This window comes from Arachis duranensis, chromosome 6, assembly GCF_000817695.3.
Source record: "Arachis duranensis cultivar V14167 chromosome 6, aradu.V14167.gnm2.J7QH, whole genome shotgun sequence".
Taxonomy (NCBI): Eukaryota; Viridiplantae; Streptophyta; class Magnoliopsida; order Fabales; family Fabaceae; genus Arachis; species Arachis duranensis.
In genome coordinates this window covers 26582608-26588910 of record NC_029777.3, presented here as the reverse complement: position 1 = coordinate 26588910, position 6303 = coordinate 26582608, and the positions used below count along the sequence as shown (strand labels likewise).

At 29.7% G+C, this 6303-nt stretch overlaps 1 pseudogene; it reads left to right on the top strand.

Annotated features, from left to right (window-relative positions):
* The first annotated feature begins 3493 nt into the window (after window positions 1-3493).
* LOC127748449 (receptor-like protein 33) lies at window positions 3494-4633 on the top strand (annotated as a pseudogene).
* The last annotated feature ends 1670 nt before the right edge of the window (window positions 4634-6303 follow it).

The window sequence follows — 6303 nt, the reverse complement described above, 5'->3', positions numbered from 1 at the left end:
GGAAGGAACATGAAGAATAGAAGTTTTGAAAAGCTGGTTCTCGCGCGTACACATGACATCTGCAAAGTTCGACTTACACGTACGCGTGGCTCGCGCATACGCATAACATGCAGCGCGTGATCTCATTAAAATTGCACGTGCCAGCGATTTATGGACCTCTCTTGGGCCCAATTCAAACTAATTCTGAAGGGAGAAAGGCCAAGATTGGAGGGGGAAGGAAGGCAACCAAGCATACACACATGAGGACTTAATTTAGCTAATTTTGGTTCTTAGTTCTTCTAGAGAGAAAAATTCGTACTTCTCTCTAAGTTTTAGTGCTCTTTGATTGTCTTTTGCTTTAATTTCTGAATTGGAGCTTGTTAGTTCTAGTTTTATATTCTTAATTTTAGTTTCTCTAGTTCTAATTTTGCTTAATTTCTTTGCTAGTGTTATATTCTTTTCCTTAGTTTTCTCTTATTTCTCATTTTGTGTACCTTGTTAATTTTGAATTCTCATTAATACATTGAGGTTTTTATGTGTTATAGTTTTAGTTGAGTTGCTATTGTTGATAATTGTTAGTTAGTAGTTTTAATTTCTATTTACTTTTGCAATTTAGTTATGTCTTTGACTATTGCACATCAAATGTTTGACAAAATATTTTCATGAGTTATGGAGTAGTTTCTTATACTCTTGGTCTAGGTTAAGGGAATTAAGTGACCTTGAGTCATTGGGTCTAATTGAAATGGTGATTTATGAATCTTTGATGGTCAATTTGATACTCATTAACACTAGTCTACTACTAAGTTAATTAGTAGCTAGGTTGGGACTTATGGATTGATGTTGATCAAGTCTATTTGACATACTTCAAGCATAGAAGTAGACTTGATGGGGTTGGTCCCTCATAATTGTCAATATATGGTTATTAGATAAGGATAGTGATCTCAATTCCTATGCCTTAACTAAGAGTTCTTTTGCAATTCATATTTGAAAATCCAAAATCTAATTACTCAATTCTTGCTTTAGTTAGTTTTAGTTGCTTAATTAGTTCTAGAATAGAATTAGATCCATATATTGTCTTGTTAGATTGCTAATTACTTAGATATTGCTTTAATGGTCTTGATTAATATTATGTAATTAATGAAACATAAACATTAATATTTTATTAAGCATTATTTATATACATTATACTTAAAATTCAAATGCATAGAAAAAAAACTTAACAAAAAGTTTTTTTTATTATTTTATGACATAAGTACTTAGAAAAATAATAAATCCGAATATTAAACTTTTTCATCGTTGATTAAATGACTAATGTTTTTTTCAGGATCCTCAAAGAAATCAGATACTTCATAATGAGTGGTGTAATTTTTAACAACATCTTTTGAAACAAAATTTGTCTCTTTTTTTGTCATCTTTCTTTAAAAATTCTTGATAAAGATCAATTAAATGTCTTAGGGTACGACAGGTATGGGACCAATGACCTTTTTCATTACAACGAAAATATTTATCCCACATCTAGTGAAATTGCTTCTTGGAAAATTTTTCTTCTTACCAAAGTTTTATTATTTACCTCTTATAGCGTTATGATTTACCGTATTTGCTTCAAAAATGGGGTAGTCCCAGCTGAGCACGCTTCATGATTTTTTAAGAGTAATTCATTATTTTGTTCAGTAACAAAAAAGCAAGAAATTATATCGGAATATTTTTTAAATTATTTTTCTCAATACTGCTGCTGCAGGAGCACATTCAAGGTATGGAAGGTCGAGAAATTTTTTTCTATATTATTATCAATTATCGTTTTTTCACATAATTTCATTCATGAGGTCATTCAAAACATTGTTGAATTCTATTTATTTATGGATTTAAAATCCTGTAAACACAAATATGTCCATTCATATCGAGCATGAGAAAATATCACTATCTTTTGATGATTATACCTTTCTTTAATGTTCTTCCACATATCTTTAGAATATTTTAATGTGAGATATTTGTTTTTCAGTCCTTCATCATTGACAAAGAAAGATCATGACTTTAGTTTTATTCTTTTTGAATGCTTTATTATCAGCATTAATGATATCTCCAAGATCCATTAAATCAAGATAAATTTTAGTATCTAATATCCATGATAAGTAATTCTATCCATATATATTAAGAGTATTAAATTTAAAATGAGAGAGTTTTGACATAATAATATAAATTTATTAGATGTGTCTTTCTGAATTTTCATCAAAACTTCATGCTAATAATATATTGTAAAATAAAAAATAAAAAAATATAAAATAGAAAAATATAAATAAAAAACTCTAGTATTAATATTCTCTAAAATAAGTATCTCAATATAATTGAGATAATCCTTATGTTTCTCAATAATATATTCACTCTTTCATGCATATATTATTCTTGAGAGTACAAATATATGTTTTCTTATATTGTGTTTTCTGTACTTGTGGATCATACCATATGACCTTATTTATATTTGTACAAATTTATCTTTTTTTCTATTTTTATTAAACTTAAGTCTTCCATGAGAATCGTATATTATAAAAAAATGATTTAAAACTCAATGTGAAATTATCACTAATTTTTGGCTTCATTTCAATTTAACCACGTTACATAACAAAGTTGCAATGTTCAGTTAATAAATTTAATATATACAAATGGCATCATTTTACTAATCTTTCTTTAAAATGATATGTTATTTTTTTATTAATACTAATATCATTTCAAAGATTGTATTCAATGCAAATTTTAATTTCAAATTAATTCAGTTACTGTAAAAGTCAAAATTAATACCCAAAAAATATCCTTTTAGAGTTGCTCTTATGCTGCTCATTCTTTGAAGACTTGTGCTTCCCAAGTTTCATTGAATGGTTGAAAGGGTCATGGCCAATTTAATGGGCACCGTATTCGATGGTCCCAAAACGTTTGGACCATTAAATGATTTTATAACAAAACATGTTTTTTAAGTTTTTTTAACAATTGCTACATATTCCTTTAACTAATTTTAATTACAAATTAATCCCATATATTTTATTTAATTATAAAAACTGTTTTTTATTTTATAAATTATTATTTTATCAATTATCTATTATGTTTATTAACAATCAAAAACAAAAATAATAACGAATTAGATCTTCCATTGATCGTAATAAAACTTTTGGCCATTCCAATGGATTAAAAGTTTATATTTGATCCGTGACGTTCGTAATGAACCATTAAATTGTGTTTCCTTGAAAACCAATCGATTGGATTATCAAAACAATCGATTGAATTATAACTCAATCGATTCGATTACAGTTTATCACAAAACAATCGATTGAAACTTGCAAGGCATGATTTTCGCATAAATAAATCGATTGGTCATATGACCCAATCGATTGAACGATGAATAAAAAGTGAATTTTTGTAATTCAATCGATTGTCTCCAATGGATTGAATGCTTGAAAACAACCTGAGCTCTCGCAATTCAATCGATTGGTTTTGTTACTCAATTAATTGAATTCACGAAAACAATATGGATTTGCCAAATTCTGCAACCTCCCTCATTGCGCTTATCCTGTCTCACAACAATTTGACCGGCCAGATTCCACAATGTTTGGGATCTTTTCCTTCGCTCCTGGTTTTGGATTTGTAAATCAACAAGTTTTATGGAAGCATACCTGGAAACTTCTCCAAGAATAATGATTTTGAGACTATAAAGTTGAATGGCAACCAATTAGAGGGACCAATACCACAATCTTTGGCTCATTGCACAAATCTGAAAGTTCTAGACCTGAGTGACAATAACATAGAAGATGTATTTTCCAGTAGGCTAGAAACTCTTCAGGAATTACAGGTACTCAGTTTACAAAATAACAAATTTCATGGTACCATCACTTGTTTGAGTAGGAAGCACCCATTTCCAAAGTTGAGAATTTTTTATGTGTCTAATAACAAGTTTAGTGGCCCTTTGCCAATGCAATACTTTCAAGAGTTTCAAGGTATGATGGCCCGGAATGATAATACTCAAACTGGTGGTTTGAAGTATATGGATACCAATGCTAGTACGACTAGTGTACCATATAATGAATCTGTTGTGATCATTATGAAAGGTCAATTGATAGAAATGTCAAGGATATTAACTATTTTCACAACCATAGACTTGTCAAATAACTTGTTTGAAGGAGAAATCCCACAAATTCTCGGAGAATTGAATTCTCTCAAAGGGCTTAACCTTTCACACAACAGAACCAGGGGTATGATTCCACAAACTTTGGGAAATTTGACAAGTTTGGAATGGTTAGACCTCTCACGGAACCAATTGAAAGGTGAGATACCTTTGTCTTTGACAAATTTGAATTTTCTGTCTGTCTTGAACCTTTCTAAAAATCAGCTGGAGGGAAAGATACCAACACGAAAACAGTTCAATACATTCCAAAATGATTCTTACATAGGAAATCCAATGCTATGTGGATTCCCTTTGTCAAAGTCATGCATCAATGATGAAGAACGGTTACCTTCAGTATTTCCTGAGCCAAAAGAGTCATTATTTGGATGGAAGACAGTAGCAGTGGGATATGGATGTAGAGTGGTATTTGGGATGTTCCTTGGAAGGTTGTTTATCTTCACTCGGAAACCATTGTGGCTTGTGAGACTTGTTTGTGGATATGCCTAACAGAAGCCATGCAAAGCTTCATGTGTTTTCCTTTTTTTTCTGTCATGTGAATTTTCTATTTGTGGAATAAAGCTTGTTGGATATCAAGCTTATGATTTATCCATGCTTATATCATTATGGATTCCTCAAGATATACCACCACTCTTGCAATGAAATGAAAAGCCTTGTATGAATGTCAAGAATGAAATGAATTGAGTTATTTGGTAAAGAAACTCAATTCCTCTGTTTTTGTAGCGTGTGTCCGAGAGTGAGAGAAAAATGTACAATTATATTATATTATATGAGTGGTTTATGTGAGTGATATTGATATTGAAGATAATTAACTCATGAAAGTGTGTTTTTCATGATTAACTCATTTTGTGCTTTTATTAATATACTTTAACCTATAAATCAATCTAAAATAATCAAAACAATTTTAAGAAAGATATTAGTATACATCTTAGCGTATTTGGTAAAAATAATATGAGAAGAAATTGGACTATGAAAAGTAAGAAAATTTCTTTCAATGAACAGTGGAATTGAGTGAAATGTAAATATTATAGTTAAATTGTGAAGTGCATTGCAGATGCTTTTATTTTTTTCTAATATAAAAAAATCATGCGCATCTTTTATGCTTCCTTAAAAAGTTATCATGCGCATTTTTTCGATTGAATTGTGAGACCTCACGTTATTTTCAAAAATTCAATTGATTGGAGAGTATAAACAATCGATTGAATTACAAAAATCCACTTTTTATTCATCGTTCAATCGATTGGGTCATATGACCAATCGATTGATTTAAATTTCAATCGATTGTTTTGTGATAAACTGTAATCCAATCGATCAGAGTTATAATTCAATCGATTATTTTGATAATCCAATCGATTGGTTTTCAAGGAAACACGATTTAATGATTCATCACTAACGGATCAAATATAAACTTTTAATCCATTGAAATGGCCAAAAGCTTTATTACGATCAATGAAGATCTAATTTGTTATTATTTTTGTTTTTGATTGTTAATAAACATGATAGATGATTGATAAAATAATAATTTATAAAATAAAAAATAGTTTTTATAATTAAATAGAATATATGTGGTTAATTTGTAATTAAAATTAGTTAAAGGACTATGTAACAATTGTTAAAAAAACTTTAAAAACATGTTTTGTTATGGGACCATTTAATGGTCCAAACGTTTTGGGACCATCGAATCCGGTGCCAATTTAATGATGAGCATCCATGTCATAACACTTCAAACTCTTCATCGCTTTTACTGTTATAACCCATCTAATTTATATTGTGTTCCAAAAAATCAACATCATAAATTTTTTCGAACTTAACTAGGGGTGGCAGTGGGGCGGGTAGGGGCGGGTTTTTGCCCTACCCGACTCCGCCCCGCCGTCCTGTTAATCATTTACTACCCGCCCTGTCACTACCTGCGGGTAGTAAACTGTAGTACCCTAACCCGCCCCGCCCCTGTAAAAATTAAATAACATTTTAATTTTTACATATTCATATATAAATTAAGACAAAAATTTAAAATTTTTGCATAAATTAAAATACAAACATAAGATTCATACAATGTCAATAACTTGAAATTAAAAAAAGCTAATGTTTGATCACTATAAATTTAACACCATAATAAAAAATTATAACATTAATATAAAAGAGTATTCAATCTTTATTTT